At 32.9% G+C, this 21978-nt stretch overlaps 3 long non-coding RNA genes across 11 annotated transcripts in view; 1 reads left to right on the forward strand and 2 right to left on the reverse strand.

The window, feature by feature from the left end:
- Positions 1-21978, reverse strand: part of LOC126747711 (uncharacterized) — a 52183-nt gene that overhangs the window by 2609 nt on the left and 27596 nt on the right. The gene's annotated exons all lie outside the window — the stretch shown is intronic.
- On the forward strand, positions 1115-18253 carry LOC126747713 (uncharacterized). 6 transcript variants are annotated; one of them, XR_007664349.1, is made up of 7 exons: positions 1171-1319; positions 1649-1741; positions 12633-12738; positions 13309-13800; positions 14659-14830; positions 16035-17194; positions 18028-18253. It is a non-coding gene; the product is annotated as an uncharacterized LOC126747713 (long non-coding RNA). The 6 variants fall into 6 exon arrangements; XR_007664348.1 differs by lacking the exons at positions 16035-17194; positions 18028-18253 and adding an exon at positions 15863-15941 and having other exon boundaries at positions 14659-15518; XR_007664351.1 differs by lacking the exons at positions 16035-17194; positions 18028-18253 and adding an exon at positions 15863-15940 and having other exon boundaries at positions 14659-15174.
- On the reverse strand, positions 14317-16233 carry LOC126747714 (uncharacterized). Of its 4 annotated transcripts, XR_007664353.1 has the most exons (4): positions 15639-15804; positions 15295-15466; positions 14779-14950; positions 14317-14606 (listed from the first exon to the last, which is right to left on the reverse strand). It is a non-coding gene; the product is annotated as an uncharacterized LOC126747714 (long non-coding RNA). The 4 variants fall into 4 exon arrangements; XR_007664356.1 differs by lacking the exons at positions 15295-15466; positions 15639-15804 and adding an exon at positions 16155-16233; XR_007664355.1 differs by lacking the exons at positions 15295-15466; positions 15639-15804 and adding an exon at positions 15811-16022.

The raw sequence follows: 21978 nt of genomic DNA on the forward strand, positions 1-21978 counted from the left end.
TTCTGGATAAAGTCAGTTCTACCGATCCGAATTGATTCATTCAACCTTTAAAAGTTCTAGAATGCTCTTCCAAACGTTTTAAGACCAAAATCATCCAAATCGGTTTATTAGAAGCTGAGTTAAAGGACATTGTACAAAAAGAGACCTGTTTGAAGGGATTTTTTACATATTTCTGGATAAAGTCAGTTCTACTCATCCGAATTGATTCATTCAACCTTTAAAAGTTCTAGAATGCTCTTCCAAAGCTTTCAAGACCAAAATCATCCAAATCGGTTTACTAGAAGCTAAGTTAAGTGACATTATAGAAAAACAAGGCACTTTGAAGGGATTTTTCACATATTTCTGGATAAAGTCAGTTCTAGTTATCCAAATTGATTCATTCAACCTTTAAAGTTGCAGAATGCTCTTCCAAAGCTTTTAAGGCCAAAATCATTCAAATCGGTTCCTTAGGAGCTAAGTTATAGTGCATCATACTTAAAGAAGCTTCTTCGAAAAGATTTTTTTATACATTTATGGCTAAACCCACTTCGATCCATCCACATTGATTCCTTTGCTCTTCAAAAGTTGCAGAACGTTCTGTCAGAGCCACTTAGGAACAAAAATAAGGCAAAAAACATTACTAGAGGGGGCAGATATTTGGTTTTGTAACACTTGGGTATGGTGAGGTCTCGGGTTATTGTAATTGTTCACAAAACACACTTTTTATTGCATAAGGGCTAAAGTGCTACACATATTCTTAAAGAGGGTGAAACCAGCTTCAATTTCATGTATAAAACTTTAGGGCTTATGTGAAATTTCCAGGAGAAAAGTTGGTTCTTAAGGACCTAAACATGTCCTTAATGTTTATAGGAATTTATGTCAGCTGAGTGGTAATACACACTTCCCAGGAAACCTAAGGATCGTTTTTCATTGATTTTATCGAAAAAATCAAGCGAATCGCACTTTTTGGGGCCGCAATAGGCGTCTTAAGTCCCTATTACGGGGGCATTTCCATTTGTGAGGTTATGTGATCGTCATTATTAATTAGTTCGTCCTTACGCCACCGCGGGCGTCCCAGTCTGACAAGCGACAGATCTGACAGCTTCCGGATAAGAGCAACGTAAAGCGCATTCGCCATTCGGTTCCCGAGGTCCTTTCCCAGGGAGACGTCCGGCGGTACCCTTGAAATGGGGGGGAGCTCCCGGAAAAACGCTCGGGAAATCGGGAAAAGTTCGAATTAATTATGAAAAACGTGCGAAAAGTGTTCTCTAAAGCGCCCGCTTCATTTTGATGTAATTTTCGAGGGTGCGCACCTGTTTTTTCTATGGAAAAACAGTGAGGTAAGATTTCGGTCCTTTGGGAAGTGGTTTTTCCGAGATGACTCGGAAAATTCGGAAGTTACGTGAAAAACAGTAGTTGCATGGTGTTATATGAATCGAGGGCTTTATTTTGGTGTATATATCGTTGGGGGGCGTAAGTTTTTCGCGCGTAAATTCGTGTGAAAAGTTTTTCGTTTTTCACTGGGGGGTCGATGACCTTCGTGAACGACAAAATGGCCGCCATCATTTGGGCCTTTAAATAAAATCGATTTTATTATTGATTTTACATTGAATTGTGTTAAATGGAGTGGATTTAGGATTTTTTCAATTATTTTTCTCTTTTTACGTAGATATAACCACAAATTTCATCGGCGTCAACCCTCTTGCAGTTATCACGTGTCCAGAAGAAAATGTAAGGAAATGCCTCTCCCTCGAGGTTAGTGGTAAGCAACATTAATTATTGTTTATCTGCAAGTTTGGCTTATTAATTTGAAATTTGGCAATGCTGCTTAACAGGAAGCTACTATCCTAATAATATAAATAATGCTGTGTTGCAATTAAGGGAAATTTAATATTAAATAAATTTATATAAGTTTGGCAACATTTACAAAAAAGAACAAAATAGGTATGATTTAAATTAATGCAGGGTTGCAATAAAGTTTTTTTTTTAATTGTATATATTTGCGTATGTTTGATATGATTTTTAATGTTTTTAATTGGTATTATGTATATCTTTCCTTGGAAGGTATACAGGGTGTTGCAAAGTACCCTATAGTGCCTATCCCTCGTATATTTTTTCGCTTTGATATCGGTAGTGCTCATTTTTGTGCGTTTTGTGTAGTGGGTGTGTGCTTATGTGTATAAAGTTATTTATCTGGATCACTATTAAGTCTGTAACTGTACAGACTTAATAGTGATCCAGGAAACTCAATTTGCCATAAACAACTGCACCATAGAGGTTCCATAGAAAGAGTGAAGCTGTAGACTCTTTGTTTTGTTTCAAAAAATCACCAGGAACAACTTCTGGAAAGCAAGGGAGTAGTTGTTGCAGATGACTGGACCACAGTTATTCCTTAATATATGATTTAATTATTTATTTATTTATTTATTTATTTATGTATTGTACCATTACCAATAAGAATAATATGCTTTAAATTTGAAAAATTGAGTTTTCTTTCCCTAATCATATTATTGTTGGTTAGGGGTAATAAAGTTTGTTGTTTGTGTTTTATTTTTACCCTCTTCAAGATTTATTGCTCTGTAAAGGAGCTTCAAGGTTTGTACATTTATTTATTTGATTTGTTATTTTTTCTAATGAATTTTATATATTTTTTTTTGTTATTAATGGAGGGGACCACATTTTTCAATTTTCCAATTTTTCTCTGTGATTTTCCAGTTTTCCCAAATTTTCATAGATACGTTTTTTGTTTTAAATTAAATACCCTTTGCATCAATGCAATTTTCATGAAAATCGGTTGGAAATTAAGGGAACTAGACCAGTTTTCCTCTTAGACACCACCTTCGATATTTTGTCATATTTTTGAAAATCCCCCTTTAACTCTGGAAATTTCCAATTTTTGATTTTTTTTATAGATACGTTTATTGTTCTAAATTAAATACCCTTTGCATCAATGCAATTTTCATGAAAATCGGTTGGAAATTAAGGGAACTAGTCCAGTTTTCCTCTTAGACACCACCTTCGATATTTTGTCATATTCTTGAAAATACCCCTTTAACTCTGGAAATTTCCAATTTTTGATTTTTTTTGTAGATACATTTATTGTTCTAAATTAAAAACCCTTTGCATCAATGCAATTTTTATGAAAATCGGTGGGAAATTAAGGGAGCTAGCCCAGTTTTTCTCTTAGACACCACCTTCAATATTTTGTCATATTTTTGAAAATCCCCCTTTAACCCTGGAAATTTCCAATTTTTCATTTTTTTTGTAGATACATTTATTGTTTTAAATTAAATACCCTTTGCATCAATGCAATTTTCATGAAAATCGGTGGGAAATTAAGGGAGCTAGTCCAGTTTTTCTCTTAGACACCACCTTCAATATTTTGTCATATTTTTGAAAATCCCCCTTTAACTCTGGAAATTTCCAATTTCTGATTTTTTTTGTAGATACATTTATTGTTTTAAATTAAATACCCTTTGCATCAATGCAATTTTCATGAAAATCGGTGGGAAATTGAGGGAACTAGTCCAGTTTTCCTCTTAGACACCTTCGATAATTTGTCATATTTTTGAGAATACCCCCGTAACTCTGAAAATTTCCAATTTTTAATTTTTTTTGTAGATACATTTATTGTTCTAAATTAAATACCCTTTGCATCAATGAAATTTTCATGAAAATCGGTGGGAAATTAAGGGAGCTAGTCCAGTTTTTCTCTTAGACACCACCTTCAATATTTTGTCATATTTTTGAAAATCCCCCTTTAACCCTAGAAATTTCCAATTTTTCATTTTTTTTGTAGATACATTTATTGTTTTAAATTAAATACCCTTTGCATCAATGCAATTTTCATGAAAATCGGTGGGAAATTAAGGGAGCTAGCCCAGTTTTTCTCTTAGACACCACCTTCAATATTTTGTCATATTTTTGAAAATCCCTCTTTAACTCTGGAAATTTCCAATTTTTGATTTTTTTTGTAGATACATTTATTGTTTTGAATTAAATACCCTTTGCATCAATGCAATTTTCATGAAAATCGGTGGGAAATTGAGGGAACTAGTCCAGTTTTCCTCTTAGACACCTTCGATAATTTGTCATATTTTTGAGAATACCCCCGTAACTCTGAAAATTTCCAATTTTTAATTTTTTTTGTAGATACATTTATTGTTCTAAATTAAATACCCTTTGCATCAATGAAATTTTCATGAAAATCGGTGGGAAATTAAGGGAGCTAGTCCAGTTTTCCTCTTCAAGACACCTTCGATATTTTGTCATATTTTTGAAAATCCTCTTTAACTCTGGAAATTTCCAATTTTTGATTTTTTTTGTAGATACATTTATTGTTTTAAATTAAATACCCTTTGCATCAATGCAATTTTCATGAAAATCGGTGGGAAATTAAGGGAGCTAGTCCAGTTTTCCTCTTCAAGACACCTTCGATATTTTGTCATATTTTTGAAAATCCTCTTTAACTCTGGAAATTTCCAATTTTTGATTTTTTTTGTAGATACATTTATTGTTTTAAATTAAATACCCTTTGCATCAATGAAATTTTCATGAAAATCGGTGGGAAATTAAGGGAGCTAGTCCAGTTTTCCTCTTCAAGACACCTTCGATATTTTGTCATATTTTTGAAAATCCTCTTTAACTCTGGAAATTTCCAATTTTTGATTTTTTTTGTAGATACATTTATTGTTTTAAATTAAATACCCTTTGCATCAATGCAATTTTCATGAAAATCGGTGGGAAATTGAGGGAACTAGTCCAGTTTTCCTCTTAGACACCTTCGATAATTTGTCATATTTTTGAGAATACCCCCGTAACTCTGAAAATTTCCAATTTTTAATTTTTTTTGTAGATACATTTATTGTTCTAAATTAAATACCCTTTGCATCAATGAAATTTTCATGAAAATCGGTGGGAAATTAAGGGAGCTAGTCCAGTTTTCCTCTTCAAGACACCTTCGATATTTTGTCATATTTTTGAAAATCCTCTTTAACTCTGGAAATTTCCAATTTTTTATTTTTTTTGTAGATACATTTATTGTTTTAAATTAAATACCCTTTGCATCAATGCAATTTTCATGAAAATCGGTGGGAAATTAAGGGAGCTAGTCCAGTTTTCCTCTTCAAGACACCTTCGATATTTTGTCATATTTTTGAAAATCCTCTTTAACTCTGGAAATTTCCAATTTTTGATTTTTTTTGTAGATACATTTATTGTTTTAAATTAAATACCCTTTGCATCAATGAAATTTTCATGAAAATCGGTGGGAAATTAAGGGAGCTAGTCCAGTTTTCCTCTTCAAGACACCTTCGATATTTTGTCATATTTTTGAAAATCCTCTTTAACTCTGGAAATTTCCAATTTTTTATTTTTTTTGTAGATACATTTATTGTTTTAAATTAAATACCCTTTGCATCAATACAATTTTTATGAAAATCGGTGGGAAATTAAGGAAACTGGTCCAGTTTACCTTTTACACAACTTTGATATTTTGTCATATTTTTGAAAATCCCTCTTTAACTCTGGAAATTTCCAATTTTTGATTTTTTTTGTAGATACATTTATTGTTCCAAATTAAAAACCCCTTGCATCAATTCAATTTTCATGAAAATCGGTTGGAAATTAAGAGAACTACACCAGTTTTCCTCTTAGACGCCTTCGATAATTTGTCATATTTTTAAAAATCCCCCTTTAACTCTGGAAATTTCCAATTTTTGATTTTTTTGTAGATACATTTATTGTTCTTAATTAAATACCCTTTACATCAATCCAATTTTCATGAAAATCGGTTGGAAACTAAGCAAGCTATTCCAGTTTTTTTCTTAGACACCACCTTCGATATTTTGTCATATTTTTGAAAATCTCCCTGGAATCTTTTAAACTAGGTGAAAGTAACCGAGGGTCGGCGCCTTCGCCATTTTTTCACAGCCAACTTTCCCAGTCTATAAATAATTCACCATTCAATGGATTTCCATGAAAATTGCTGATAATAGAGCAGAATCCTTCGACTATCTCCCACTACCAACAAACTTGCCAAAATCTAACTCTAAATACATTTTTTTCCGGGTAAAACTAACTGGGGGTCAACAGCTTCACCATGGCCAACTTTCAACTGCTTATAAATAACTCTCCAATTCATGATTTTCCATAGAAATTGAGGATAATAGAGCTGCATCTTCCCATCATTATCCGCCACCAACAAACCAATCAAATTTTAATCCTAAAGGCATTTAAACGAGGTAAAAGTATGTGTAGGTCGCCATTTCTTAATAGCCAACTTCGTTAACCTATAAATCATTTGTCAATTTATGAATTTTTAATGAAAATTGGTGCTAATAAAACGCTAAATCCTTGCATCATTACTCACTACTACCAAAGTAGTCAAAAAATAACTCTGAGGGCATTTTAGCTGGATAAAACTAACTCGGGTTAAGACCCTTTCTATTTGATCATACCCAACTTTCAACTGCTTATAAGTAATTCACAAATTCACGGATTTTAATGAAAATTGGTGATAATGGAGCTGCATCTTCCCGTCATTATCCGCCACCAACAAACCAATCAAAGTTTAATCCTAAAGGCATTTAAACTAGGTGAAAGTAACCGAGGGTCGGCGCATTCGCCATTTTTTCACAGCCAACTTTCCCAGTCTATAAATAATTCACCATTTAATGGATTTCCATGAAAATTGGCGATAATAGAACACAATCCCTTCACTATTTTCTACTACCAACAAACTTGCCAAAATCTAACTCTAAATACATTTTTTCCGGGTAAAACTAACTGGGGGTCAACAGCTTTATCATTGAATCATATCCAACTTTCAAGTGCTCATAAATAACTCTCCAATTCACTCCAATCATCTCCCTGTCATATTTTTTGAAAAACTCTGGAAATTTCCAATTTTTTATTTTTTTTGTAGATACATTTATTGTTCTAAATTAAATACCCTTTGTATCAATGCAATTTTCATGAAAATCTGTGGGAAATTAAGGGAACTGGTCCAGTTTTCCTCTTAGACACCCTTTATACTTTGTCATATTTTTGAAAATACCCCTGTAACTCTAGAAATTTCCAATTTTTAATTTTTTTTGTAGATACATTTATTGTTCTAAATTAAATACCCTTTGTATCAATGCAATTTTCATGAAAATCGGTGGGAAATTAAGGAAACTGGTCCAGTTTTCCTCTTAGACACCCTTTATACTTTATCATATTTTTAAAAATACCCCTGTAACTCTAGAAATTTCCAATTTTTAATTTTTTTTGTAGATACATTTATTGTTCTAAATTAAATACCCTTTGCATCAATGCAATTTTCATGAAAATCGGTTGGAAATTAAGGGAACTAGTCCAGTTTTCCTCTTAGACACCACCTTCGATATTTTGTCATATTTTTGAAAATACCCCTTTAACTCTGGAAATTTCCAATTTTTTATTTTTTTTGTAGATACATTTATTGTTCTAAATTAAATACCCTTTGTATCAATGCAATTTTCATGAAAATCGGTGGGAAATTAAGGAAACTGGTCCAGTTTTCCTCTTAGACACCCTTTATACTTTATCATATTTTTAAAAATACCCCTGTAACTCTAGAAATTTCCAATTTTTAATTTTTTTTGTAGATACATTTATTGTTCTAAATTAAATACCCTTTGCATCAATGCAATTTTCATGAAAATCGGTTGGAAATTAAGGGAACTAGTCCAGTTTTCCTCTTAGACACCACCTTCGATATTTTGTCATATTTTTGAAAATACCCCTTTAACTCTGGAAATTTCCAATTTTTTATTTTTTTTGTAGATACATTTATTGTTCTAAATTAAATACCCTTTGCATCAATGCAATTTTCATGAAAATCGGTGGGAAATTAAGGAAACTAGTCCCGTTTTCCTTTTAGACACCTTCGATATTTTGTCATATCTTTGAAAATCCCCCTTTAACTCTGGAAATTTCCAATTTTTGATTTTTTTTGTAGATACATTTATTGTTCTAAATTAAATTCTCTTTGCATTAATGCAATTTTCATGAAAATCGGTTGGAAATTAAGGGAACTAGTCCAGTTTTCCTCTTAGACACCACCTTCGATATTTTGTCATATTTTTGAAAATACCCCTTTAACTCTGGAAATTTCCAATTTTTTATTTTTTTTGTAGATATATTTATTGTTCTAAATTAAATACCCTTTGCATCAATGCAATTTTCATGAAAATCGATGGGAAATTAAGGGAACTAGTCCCGTTTTCCTTTTAGACACCATCTTGATTAGTTTTTTTTTATTCCTGATTTATTCGCACATCATTTCTCCTCGGTATCTCCAATACCAGCAGCCAAAATGCCTCATTCTTCTTTGGCAACAATATCAATAAATAAATAAATAAATGCAAAGGAAACCCATGTAACTAGTAACTAATACCTCAACAAATAGGTGCTTATTTGATGCTGCTATAGTATCAAATATATACATGTGACCTGTGTTTGTGCCCTTTCTTATTGCGGCACTAAAGACAGGTAAAGGAGGCAAGGACCCCATCTTTAATGATACAAAAACTATAGACGGTTGATACTGGTTTCAGTGCTCATGTTAGTGAATAAATAAATAAATCATCTGAAGGTGATGGAGTATCTTCAAAGTTACTACTCCTTTTGCCTCACTTGGCATTGAATGACATTCAAACAATTCCTGGCATTTTTCCCTAATGTGAGAGATTAAGAGAGACAGTGGTTATCTTTCATGAGCCTTGTAATTTCCATCCAATTTCCATTCTATCTACCCTCTACCCTAGATAGTTGAAAAACTTGCACAATATAATAGCCATGGTGCTGTTTTCAGCTTATTGGAGAAGTGTTTTGTGATTTATCCAAGGCATTTGATGTGTGTAGATCTAATAGTATCAAATCCTGCCCAGAGAGTTACAGTATACAGGATCCTTGTATGATCCTAAATCCTTTGAATCTGGAGTACCTCAAGGTTCAGTGTAATTATTTTTGCTGTATGTAAATGATTTAAGCTCATTAAGACTGCAAGGCAAAGTGGTCCAGTTTTATACCACCATACAAGGGATTCCTAAAGAGTCATGATTTCATTATGGAGTTGGATTTTATAGAGGGGGTGTGCTTCAAATACCCTTGTGTTCAATGTGTTGGTAAAACCTTTATTTATTGTGGGGTTTGAGTGTGACGTTGCAAGCAAGAAAGAAAACTGTAGGTTCCCTTGCTGATTTAAAGATCAAATCTTGCATCTAGATTATCCTCTGGATGTGTTGCAGTAAGAATAGCAAGAGTTAACTGCTACTGATGTTCTCTGTTCCTTAAAAAATAGAAGATTTATCGGTGGTCTTTTATTCCATGAAGACCACAAGGCATATATGCCACTTATACTGATTTTACTAGAGCCTTTTATTGTTAAATCTTGATTCATCAATTGTCAAAACTTGGCATCACTTGTTGCCTTGTTTTTTTGGTTTAAATCATATAATATTTAAGCAATAATGAGCACCAACTTCAGGTTGCTGGTTGCTTGTCTCAATGCCTCAAGGCTTCTTCAGGTTGTTCTTCTCCTGAAGTTGAAATATCCCCTATTTGCTAACGATTTAACGCTGTTGACTTGGTAAAAGGTCTTGGGGGTCTACTTGGACCATAATCTAGCATTTTTCTCATTACTCCTTGATTATATTACATCTAAGGCAAACAGAATGTTGGACTTTGTAGAGACTTCAGTAGTATAATCTCTGGTCGGATTTCATCCTGATTTTGCTAATATATTATGGTCTCACTATCAATAGGATTGAAGATGTTTAGCATAAGTCTATTAAGCATATGACATATGAGATATTGTATCCTTTCAAGAAGGTAGAATACTGTTTGCAAGCATTAGAGACTAAAATCAACAAATTCTGGTCATAAATGAATAATATTTTCCATCTTACACTAACAGGGGATTCTCTTGAGGGTTATTAATAGATAAAGTCGGTTCTGTTGATCTGATTTGAATGATTTATGTCTTCGTAGTTGAAGAAGAACGTTCTTCTCAAGCTCTCAAGGCCAAAATCAAGCAAATCTGATAAAAAGAACAAGAGTTATTGCACTTTGTATCAAAAGACAGTTCTCTCAGGTAAACTTTAATAAATCGATTGATATAGTCAGTTTTTCTGAACCGATTTTAATGATTCAAGTCTTTAAAGTTGCAGAATACTCCTCTGAAGCTTTCAAGACCAAAATCAAGCAAATCTGATGAATAGAACAAAAGTTATGCCACTGTGTACCCATTGAGGGTCTCTTGGTGGTGGACTTTAACATATTTTTGAATACAGTCAGTTCTACTCAACCAATTTCGGTCATTTATGTCTTTAAAGTTGCAGAACGTTCTTCTCAATCTTTCAAGACCAAAATTAAGCAAATCTGATGAATAGAACCAGAGTTATTGCACTTTGTACCCATTGAGGGTCTCTTGGTGGTGGACTTTAACATAATTATGAATAAAATTAGTTCTACTCAACCAATTTGGATCATTTATGTCTTTAAAGTTGCAGAACGTTCTTCTTAATCTTCCAAGGCCAAAATCAAGCAAATCTGATGAATAGAATAGAAGTTATTCCACTTTTTACCCATTGAGGGTCTCTTAGTGGTGGACTATAACATAATTATGAATAAAGTCAGTTCTACTCAACCAATTTGGATCATTTATGTCTTCAAAGTTGCAGAACGTTCTTCTCAACCTTTCAAGACCAAAATCTAGCAAATCTGATAAATAGAACAAAAGTTATGCCACTGTGTACCTATTGAGGGTCTCTTAGTGGTGTACTTTAACATATTTATGAATAAAGTCAGTTCTACTCAACCAATTTGCATCATTTATGTCTTCAAAGTTGCAAAACATTCTTCTTAATCTTTCAAGACAAAAATCAAGCAAATCTGCGGAATAGAACAGAAGTTATTGCAGTTTGTACCTATTGAGGGTCTCTTGGTGGTGGACTTTAACATAGTTATGAATAAAGTCAGTTCTACTCAACCCATTTGGATCATTTATGTCTTCAAAGTTGCAGAACGTTCTTTTTAATCTTTCAAGACAAAAATCAAGAAAATCTGATGAATAGAACAGAAGTTATTCCACTTAGTACCCATTGAGGGTCTCTTAGTGCTGTACTTTAACATAATTATGAATAAAGTCAGTTCTACTCAACCAATTTCGGTCATTTATGTCTTCAAAGTTGCAGAATGTTCTTCTCAATCTTTCAAGACCAAAATGAAGCAAATCTGATGAATACAACTGAAGTTATTCCACTTTGTACCCAGAGAGGATTTTTCTCGGTAGGCTTTCAACAAATTTGTACTTAAAAAGAATTCTACCAAACCAATTTCAATGATTTATGTCTCTAAAGCTGCAGAACGTTCTTCTAAAGCTATCAATACCAAAATCAAGCAAATCTGATGAATAGAACAAAAGTTATGCCACTTTGTACCTATTGAGGGTCTCTTAGTGGTGTACTTTAACATATTTATGAATAAAGTCAGTTCTACTCAACCAATTTGGATCATTTATGTCTTCAAAGTTGCAAAACATTCTTCTAAAGCTATCAACACCAAAATCAAGCAAATCTGATGAAAAGAACAGAAGTTATTCCACTTTGTATCAAAACTGGTCTCGACTAACAGATTTTCATTCAAGTGTCCACATAAAGACAGTTCTCCTCAACCAATTTCAATCATTGATGTCTTCAAAGCTTCAGAATGTTCTTCCAAATCTTTCAGTACCAAAATCATGGAAATTGAATGATCAGAAGTCAAGATATTCCATTTTGGGTGCTGGGTATGATGGTCTCGGAAAGTTGGACTTGTCAGTTGTACCTACAAATTTTTGACTATTTCTTGCAGGAAACCTTAAAGTGCCATACATATTCTTAAAGAGGATCAAACCAGCTCTAATTCCAGGCACCCAACTTTGGGGCACACGCGAAATCCTTGGAAGAAACTTCCTTTGTTTGTTGTTGTTGTATTTATTTTTATGGTAATATAAACACAAACATAACCAAATTTTTACAAACAGAAATTTCGGTTGGTAGTACATACAGCGAAAATATCCCTCTCTCGCTCTATTTTGTGACAGGCTCCGAATGCGCATGCCCAATGGCAAAAGTCAGGGTGATTCGTGCACCGGTTGCTAATATCGATCCTGGAAAATCATCCGGGAAATCGGGAAAAGTGGGAATCAATAGCGAAAAGTGCTTGAAAAGTGTTCTCTAAACCGCCAGCTTCGTTTTGATGTAATTTTCATCGGTGTGCACCGGTTTTCTCAATAGTAAATCGCTAGGTAAGATAATCGTTTCTTGATCGTTCCTTTGTCCTTTGTTGCAAAGTGGTTTTTTGGCAAATAGAGGCCAAATTCTCGGTTGCATAAAAAAAAGTGCCTGAATCGTGTTCTGTGAATCGAGGGCTTAATTTTGATGTATAATTCACTAGGGGGGCATGAGGTTTTTTCATAGAAATTCGTGTGAAAAGTTTTTCCTTTTTCACGGGGGTCGATGACCCTTATGAAGAACAAAATGGCCACCATCATTAGGGCCTTATGTAAAATCAATATTATCATTGATTTTACATAAGAGGCCGTGTTTTCTTTATTTATTTTCAATGATTTCTCTCCTTTTCTGCAGAAATAACTTCAAAAGGCATGGCAACTATGGTGTAAAAGTCCCTCTGGGAGTCATCGAGGGTCCAGAGGAGAACACAAGACAGAAAAAGACGAGAAGATGATTGGAAGTGAGTACCTAACATTCTCTTGGTGTTCGGACTTTTTACTGATTAATTTAAAACTTGTGTCTATTTTTATTTATTAATTAACTCTATTGCTGCTTTCTCTAGGGAGAACCTCACTTTTCATTTAAAATTTAAATAAAAAAAACAATATTTTAAACAATTACAGGTTGCAATAAGAATTTCTCTTTAAAATGACACTATTTCAATAATAACTGGCAACAGTACTTTTCTCTAAGTATAATGCAATCGTTTCCTTTTCTCACTCGTTTCTTATGACGTGGTTTTAATTTGGACACCTTGTATATATTTGATATAAACATGTCTTATGTTTATATCCCTCTTATGATATATACAAGGTGTTCTAAAGCATGGACCTATTTGTGCTTGTGTTGTGCCTTTTGTGATGGTTTTGTGTGTGTTTATATATATATATATATAATCAATTTTATTGTTTTATAATATGTTATATGAGTAGTGTGATGCTAATCTTTGAGTGTCGACAAGAAGTAATCATCAAACTAAGAGTGTAACACAGTACAGACCAAATAGTGATTCAGGACAATTTTTCATAAGCAACTGCTCCGGAGGATCCTCAGGGTTTCGTTGTAAGAATCAACATCATCAGGGACACTCCTCGAAGGAACAAAGGGGGCAGAGGGGCTTTTAGCAGCTGCAGATCATCATTAGGAAGATTATGTTCTATTTTTATTATTATGTGATTATATTATGTTGTATTTGTTTATATGGGCGTTATAATAAATTATGTTTTAAATCTGATTGACTTGTGTTTGATTTCCCTAATCGTATTGTTGGGTTAGGGCACAATAAAGTTTGTTGTTTTTGTGTTTTATTTTTACCCTCTTCAAGATTTATTGCTCTGTAAAGGAGCGTCAAGGTTTGTACATTTATTTATTTATTGTTTTTAATGTATGTATTTTGTTGTGTTGTTATTGTTGGAGGGGGAACACATTTTCCAATTTTTCCCTTTATCATGGAAATCCATCCATTAGAACCTTTTTTATCCAGGTTTTTGTAAATCATGTCCAAGGGAAAAGACAGTCTGAGGTAACTTGGGTCATAACTCCACTTCTGGTGGTCAGATCGGGTTGATTTTTGTTTTAAAAGATTCTCTGAAGCGTTCTTCAGCTTTCACTGAAAGAATCATGGAAATCCATCCATTAGAACCTTTTTTATCCAGGTTTTTGTAAATCATGTCCAAGAAAAAAGACAGTCTGAGGTAACTTGGGTCATAACTTTACTTCTGGTAGTCAGATCGGATTGATTTTTGTTTTAAAAGATTCTTTGAAGTCTTCTTCAACTTTCACTAAAACAATCATGGAAATCCATCCATTAGAACCTTTTTTATCCAGGTTTTTGTAAATCATGTGCAAGAAAAAAGAGTCTGAGGTAACTTGGGTCATAACTCCACTTCTGGTGGTCAGATCGGGTTGATTTTTGTTTTAAAAGATTCTTTGAAGTGTTCTTAAGCTTTCGTTGAAAGAATCATGGAAATCCATCCATTAGAACCTTTTTTATCCAGGTTTTTGTAAATCATGTGCAATAAAAAAGACAGTTTGAGGTAACTGGGGTCATAACTTCACTTCTGGTGGTCAGATCGGGTTGATTTTTGTTTTAAAAGATTCTTTGAAGTCTTCTTCAGCTTTCACTAAAACAATCATGGAAATCCATCCATTAGAACCTTTTTTATCCAGGTTTTTGTAAATCATGTCCAAGAAAAAAGACAGTCTGAGGTAACTTTGGTCATAACTCCACTTCTGGTGGTCAGATCGGGTTGATTTTTGTTTTAAAAGATTCTCTGAAGTGTTCTTCAGCTTTCACTAAAACAATCATGGAAATCCATACATTAGAACCTTTTTTATCCAGGTTTTTGTAAATCATGTCCAAGAAAAAAGACAGTCTGAGGTAACTTGGGTCATAACTCCACTCCTAGTGGTCAGATCGGATTGATTTTTGTTTTAAAAGATTCTTTGAAGTCTTCTTCAGCTTTCACTAAAACAATCATGGAAATCCATCCATTAGAACCTTTTTTATCCAGGTTTTTGTAAATCATGTCCAAGAAAAAAGACAGTCTGAGGTAACTTTGGTCATAACTCCACTTCTGGTGGTCAGATCGGGTTGATTTTTGTTTTAAAAGATTCTCTGAAGTGTTCTTCAGCTTTCACTAAAACAATCATGGAAATCCATCCATTAGAACCTTTTTTATCCAGGTTTTTGTAAATCATGTGCAAGAAAAAAGACAGTCTGAGGTAACTTGGGTCATAACTTTACTTCTGGTAGTCAGATCGAGTTGATTTTTGTTTTAAAAGATTCTTTGAAGTCCTCTTCAGCTTTCACTAAAACAATCATGGAAATCCATCCATTAGAACCTTTTTTATCCAGGTTTTTGTAAATCATGTGCAATAAAAAAGACAGTCTGAGGTAACTTGGGTCATAACTCCATTTCTGGTGGTCAGATCGGATTGATTTTTGTTTTAAAAGATTCTTTGAAGTCTTCTTCAGCTTTCACTAAAACAATCATGGAAATCCATTCATTAGAACCTTTTTTATCCAGGTTTTTGTAAATCATGTCCAAGAAAAAAGACAGTCTGAGGTAACTTGGGTCATAACTCCACTTCTGGTGGTCAGATCGGGTTGATTTTTGTTTTAAAAGATTCTTTGAACTGTTCTTCAGCTTTCACTAAAACAATCATGGAAATCCATCCATTAGAACCTTTTTTATCCAGGTTTTTGTAAATCATGTGCAAGAAAAAAGACAGTCTGAGGTAACTTGGGTCATAACTTTACTTCTGGTAGTCAGATCGAGTTGATTTTTGTTTTAAAAGATTCTTTGAAGTCCTCTTCAGCTTTCACTAAAACAATCATGGAAATCCATCCATTAGAACCTTTTTTATCCAGGTTTTTGTAAATCATGTCCAAGAAAAAAGACAGTCTGAGGTAACTTGGGTCATAACTCCACTTCTGGTGGTCAGATCGGGTTGATTTTTGTTTTAAAAGATTCTTTGAACTGTTCTTCAGCTTTCACTAAAACAATCATGGAAATCCATCCATTAGAACCTTTTTTATCCAGGTTTTTGTAAATCATGTCCAAGAAAAAAGACAGTCTGAGGTAACTTGGGTCATAACTCCACTTCTGGTGGTCAGATCGGGTTGATTTTTGTTTTAAAAGATTCTTTGAACTGTTCTTCAGCTTTCACTAAAACAATCATGGAAATCCATCCATTAGAACCTTTTTTATCCAGGTTTTTGTAAAGCATGTCCAAGGGAAAAGACAGTCTGAGGTAACTTGGGTCATAACTCCACTTCTGGTGGTCAGATCGGGTTGATTTTTGTTTTAAAAGATTCTTTGAACTGTTCTTCAGCTTTCACTAAAACAATCATGGAAATCCATCCATTAGAACCTTTTTTATCCAGGTTTTTGTAAATCATGTCCAAGAAAAAAGACAGTCTGAGGTAACTTGGGTCATAACTCCACTTCTGGTGGTCAGATCGGGTTGATTTTGGTTTTAAAAGATTCTTTGAAGTCTTCTTCAGCTTTCAAAACTAAAATCAAGGAAATCTGATGAATAGAACAGAAGTTATTCCACTTTGTACCCAGAGAGCATTTTCTCAGTGGACTTTCAACAAATTTGTACATAAAAACAATTCTACTAAACCAATTTCAATGATTTATGTCTCTAAAGCTGCAGAACGTTCTTCTAAAGGTATCAACATCAAAATCAAGCAAATCTGATGAAAAGAACAAAAGTTATGCCACTTTGTATCAAAACTGGTCTCGACTAACAGACTTTCATTCAAGTGTCCACATAAAGTCAGTTCTCCTCAATCAATTTCAATTATTGATGTCTTCAAAGCTTCAGAATGTTCTTCCAAATCTGTCAGTACCAAAATCATGGAAATTGAACGATCAGAAGTCCAAATATTCCATTTTTGGTGTTGGGTATGGTGGTCTCGGAAAGTTGGACCTGTCAGTTGTACTTTCAATTATTTGGCTATTTCTTGCACGAAACCCTAAAGTGCCATACATATTCTTAAAAGGGATGAAACCAGCTTTAATTTCATGTATCCAACTTTGGTTTTATGCAAAATTCTTGAGTTTGTTTGCTATATTTGTTTTTATGGTAATGTAAATATGAACATAACCAAAAAATATTTCGTGTGCCGTTTTATGCGCACAAGCTCCTGGCAGTATCTCTCTCTCGCTCTCTCTTGTGACAGGCTCCGAAACAAGGAGTCTTAATGCGCATGCCAGGCGCCATTAGAGAACTTGGGGAACTGGTTGCTAAAATTGGGGGGAAGCTCCCGGAAAATCATCCGGGAAATCGGGAAAAGTGGGGATTAAATGTAAAAAACATGTGAAAAGTGTTCTCTAAACTGCGAGCTTCATTTTGATGTAATTTTCGTGGGTGCGCACCTGTTTCTTCTATACAAAAACGGCCAGGTAAGATAATCGTTTTTTGATCGTTCCTTGGTTCCTGGTTGGAAAGTCGTTTTTTCGCAATAATTGGGCAAATTTTTCGGTTGCACAAAATAAAGCGCTCGAATCGTGTTCTATGCATCGAGGGCTTCATTTTGACGTATAATTCAGTAGGGGGGCTAATTTTTTTTGGTGGAAATTCGCGTGAACAAATTTTCATTTTTCAACGGGGTTCGTTGACCTCGTTTGCGTGCTGGCGTCATCAACCACCATTGGGACGGCAAAATGGCCGCCATCGTTTTCGGGCCTTATGGGAAATCGATATTATTATCGATATTTATTGAAACGTTTTAAATGGGGCGGATTTACGTTTTTTTGATGGTGTTTTTTGGGTTTTATTTAATTTTTTTATTGATTTTTCATGAAAATTTTATTAAATCCCTCGAATTTTAATTTTTTTTTTAATTTCCTGCTTCCTTTTAATTGTACGAGTGAAATATACATTTTTATATGCAATTTGTGCTTATTAATTTTAAATTTGCCAATGCTGCTTAATAAAAAAAAATAAAGAAATGAAACTTTGTACATATTTGCGTACATTTTTAATGTTTTTAATTGTTATTATGTATATCTTCTCTTTGAAGGTATACAGGGTGCTCTAAAGTGCCTTTTGCTTGTATATTTGCTCGCTTTGACATCGGTAGTGCTTATTTTTGTGCTTTTCTTGTGCTTATTCTGTAGTGAGTGTGTGTTTATGTGTATAATATCTTTTACAAATTTTATTGTTTTATATAAATGATGTCGTAAAATAGAAGATCCTTTATTATATTGTTTTCTTTGAGTATGTAATTGTACAGACCAACAGTGCTCCAGGATGAAGCTGTTTTTCCATCTCTCAAATGGTGTCGAAGCTGCAGACTCTTTGTTTTGTTTCAAGAAGTCACCAGAGGCCACTTCTCGATAGCAGAGACTGGACCATATACCTTTACCTTATTATATAATTTAATTGTTTATTTTGTATTTATTTATATATATGTATATATTGTATTATTGACAATAAAAACATGTTTTAAATTTGAAAAATTAAGTTTTCTTTCCCTAATCATATTGTGTTGGTTAGGGCACAATAAAGTTTGTTGTTTTTGTGTTTTATTTTTACCCTCTTCAAGATTTATTGCTCTATAAAGGAGCTTGAAGGTTTGTACATTTATTTATTTTATCTGTTATTTTATGTATTGTATATTGTATTTCTGTTGTTACTGTTCGAGGGAAACTCATTTTCCCATTTTGCTCTGTAACTCTGAAATTGTCCAAAATTTCTAAATTCTTGTAAAGACATCTTTTGTTCTAAACTAAAAATCCTTTCCTCAGAGACAATTTTCATGAAAATCGATGGAAAATTGAAGAAGTTATTGCACTTTTGACTTTTTTGTGGCAAATTTTCCAAAAGTGCCTTTAACTTAGAAACAGTTGGGTTTACAAAATTTTCTGTAGATACATTTTTCGTTTGCAATTAGAAATCCTTTCTTTCAAGCCAATTTTCATGAAAATCCGTGGGAAATTGGGCAAGTTATCCCAGCTTTTGACTTTCATTCTGTTGACAACATTAGCAAGTCTTTCAAAATTTCCCTTGACTCAGAAACGGTTGGGTTTAAGAAAATTTTTGTAGATACATTTTTCGTTTATAATTAAAATGTCTTTCCTGAGATCCGAGTTTTAGAAAAATCGATGGAAAATTGGGGAAAAGCATTTTCCAACATTTCCCTTTTACTCTGGAATTTTTCAGTTTTTAAAAATTTTCATAGGTACATTTATTGTTCCAAATTAAAAACCCTGTCTCTAGAGCCCATATTCATGAAAATTGATGAAAAATTAGGGAAGTTATCACCATTTTCACTTACACTCTGTCGAGGACTTAGCAAATTTTCCAAATTTCTCTTTGATGCAAAAACTATTGGGTTTATGGGACTTCTTGTAGATATGTTTTTCATTTGGAATTTAACACCCTTTCTTTAAAGCCAACTTTTATAAAAATCGGTTGAAAATTAAGAAAGCTATTCCAGTTTTTCTCTAAGACACCCTCCTTAGTTTGTCACATTTTTGAATATCCCCCAATAACTCTGGAACCTTCCAATTTTTCAATTTTTTTATAGATACATTTATTGTTCTAAATTAAAAACCCTTTCTCTAGAGCCCACATTCATGAAAATTGATGGAAAATTAGAGAAGTTATGACAATTTTCACTTACACTCTGTCGAGGACTTTTTCCAAATTTCTCTTTGATGCAAAAACTATTGGGTTTATAGGAATTCTTGTAGATATATGGTTTATTTGGAATTTAACACCCTCTCTTTTAAGCCAATTTTCATGAAAATCTGTGTAAAATTGAGGAAATTATTGAAGATTTTCTAATTGATACTTTGACTAATTTTGACACTAACTCTGAAATTTTCAAATTTTTTAAAGTTTTTATAGATACATTTCTTGTTCTAAATTAAAATCCCTTTCTTTAGAGCCAACTTTTATGAAAATCGGTTGAAAAATAAGGAAGCTATTCCAGTTGTCCACTAGACACCCTATTTGGTTGGTCACATTTTTGGATATCCCCAATAACTCTGGAACTTTCCAATTTTTCGAATTTTTTATAGAGACACTTATTGTTCCAAATTAAAAACCCTTTCTCTAGAGCCAACATTCATGAAAATTGATGGAAAATTAGGGAAGTTATCACAATTTTCACTTACACACTGTTGAGGAGTTTGGCAAATTTTCCAAATTTCTCTTTGATTCAAAAACTATTGGGTTTATAGAAATTTTTGTAGATATATTCTTCATTTGGAATTAAACACCCTTTCTTTTGAGCCAATTTTGATGAAAATTTGAGGAAAATTGAGGAAGTTATCATACTTTTCACTTACTCTTTGTCGAGGACTTCAAATTTTTCTTTGATTCAAAAACTATTCAGTTTATGAAAATTTCTGTGGATCCATTTTTCATTAGGAATTAAAAACTCTTTCTTTTAAAGCAATTTTCATGAAAATCGATGAAAAATTGAAGAAGTTATTGCACTTTTGACTTTTTTTTAGCAAATTTTCCAAAAGTTCCTTTAACTCAGAAACAGTTGGGTTTATGAAAATTTTAGTAGATACATTTTTTGTTTGGAATTAAAAAATGTTTCTTTTAAGACAATTTTCATGAAAATCCGTGGGAAATTGGGCAAGTTATCCCAGTTTTTGACCAAGGCTCTCGGGTAATGATTCCAGGATTTTTCAAATTTTCATTAGCTGAGAACCCATTGGGTTCTTGGCAATTTTTATAGATACATTTTTTGTTTGGAATTAAAAAACGCTTCTTTTGAGCTAAATTTTGTGACAATTGATCAAAAATTAGGGAAGTTATTGTAGTTTTCACTGACACTCTGTCGAGAACTTTGACAAGTTTTTTAAAATTTCTTTAATTCAAAAACAGTTGGGTTTATGAAAATTTCTGCAGATATATTTCTTGTTCTAAATTAAAATTCCTTTCCTTGGAAGTAATTTTCATGAAAATCGGTGGAAAATTAGGGAAATTATTGCATATTTTGTCCAAGGCTTGGTTATTGACTCCAGGATTCAGAAAAAAATTCCATTAGATGAGAAACCATTGGATTTTCGGGAATTTTTGTAGACGCATTTGTTTGCAATTAAAAACCCTTTCTTTTAAGCCAACTTTCATGAAAATATGTGGAAAATTCAGGAAATTAATAAAGGTTTTCCACTTAGACACATATTCCTGCCATGCCTTTAACTCTGAAATTTTTAATTTTTTTGAAATTTTCATAGATACATTTCTTCTTCTAAATTAAAAATCCTTTCTTTAGATCCAACTTTCCTGAAAATTGATGAAAAATTGGGGAAGTTATCACAATTTTCATTTACACTCTGTCGAGGACTTTGGCAAATTTTCCAAATTTCTCTTTAATTCAAAAACTATTGGGTTTATGGAAATTATTGTAAATATATTTTCCATTTGAAATTTAACACCCTTTCTTTTAAGCCAATTTTCATGAAAATCTATGCAAAATTGGGGAAGTTATTATACTTTTCACTTACACCCTGTCAAGGACTCTTCAAATTTTCTAAATTTCACTTTGATTCAAAAACTATTGGGTTTTTGGGAATTTTTGTAGACACATTTTTTATTTGACATCAAAAATCCTTTCTTTAAAGCCTATTTTTATCAAAATCTGTGGAAAATTAGGGAAGTTATTGCACTTTTTGATTTTCATTGTGTCGAGCACTATGGCAAATTTTCCAAAATTACCCTTGGCTCGGAAACAGTTGGATTTATGAACATTTTTGTAGATACATTCTTTGTTTGGAATCAAATATTCTTTCCTGTGAACTAACTTTTAGGAAAATCGATGGGAAATTGGGGAAATTATGGCACTTTGTCTTGGAAGCATTTTCAAACATTTTCATGTTACTTTGGAATTTCCTTGTTTTTTCAAAATTTTCATGGATACATTTCTTGTTCTAAATTAAAAACCCTTTCCTTAGAGCCAACTTTCATGAAAATCAATGGAAAATTAGGGGAGTTATCATAGTTTTCACTTACACTCTGTCGAGGACTCTTTAAATTTTCTAAAGTTTCCTTTAACTCAGAAACAGTTGGGTTTATGAAAATCTTTGTAGATATATTTTTCATTTGGAATTAAAAACCCTTTCTTTTAAGCCAATTTTCATGAAAATCTATGGAAAATTGAGGAATTTATTGAAGATTTTCCACTTTGACATGTTTCAATTAGCCCCTTTATCTCTGAAATTTC

This window comes from Anthonomus grandis, chromosome 19 (genome assembly GCF_022605725.1).
Source record: "Anthonomus grandis grandis chromosome 19, icAntGran1.3, whole genome shotgun sequence".
Classification (NCBI taxonomy): Eukaryota; Metazoa; Arthropoda; class Insecta; order Coleoptera; family Curculionidae; genus Anthonomus; species Anthonomus grandis.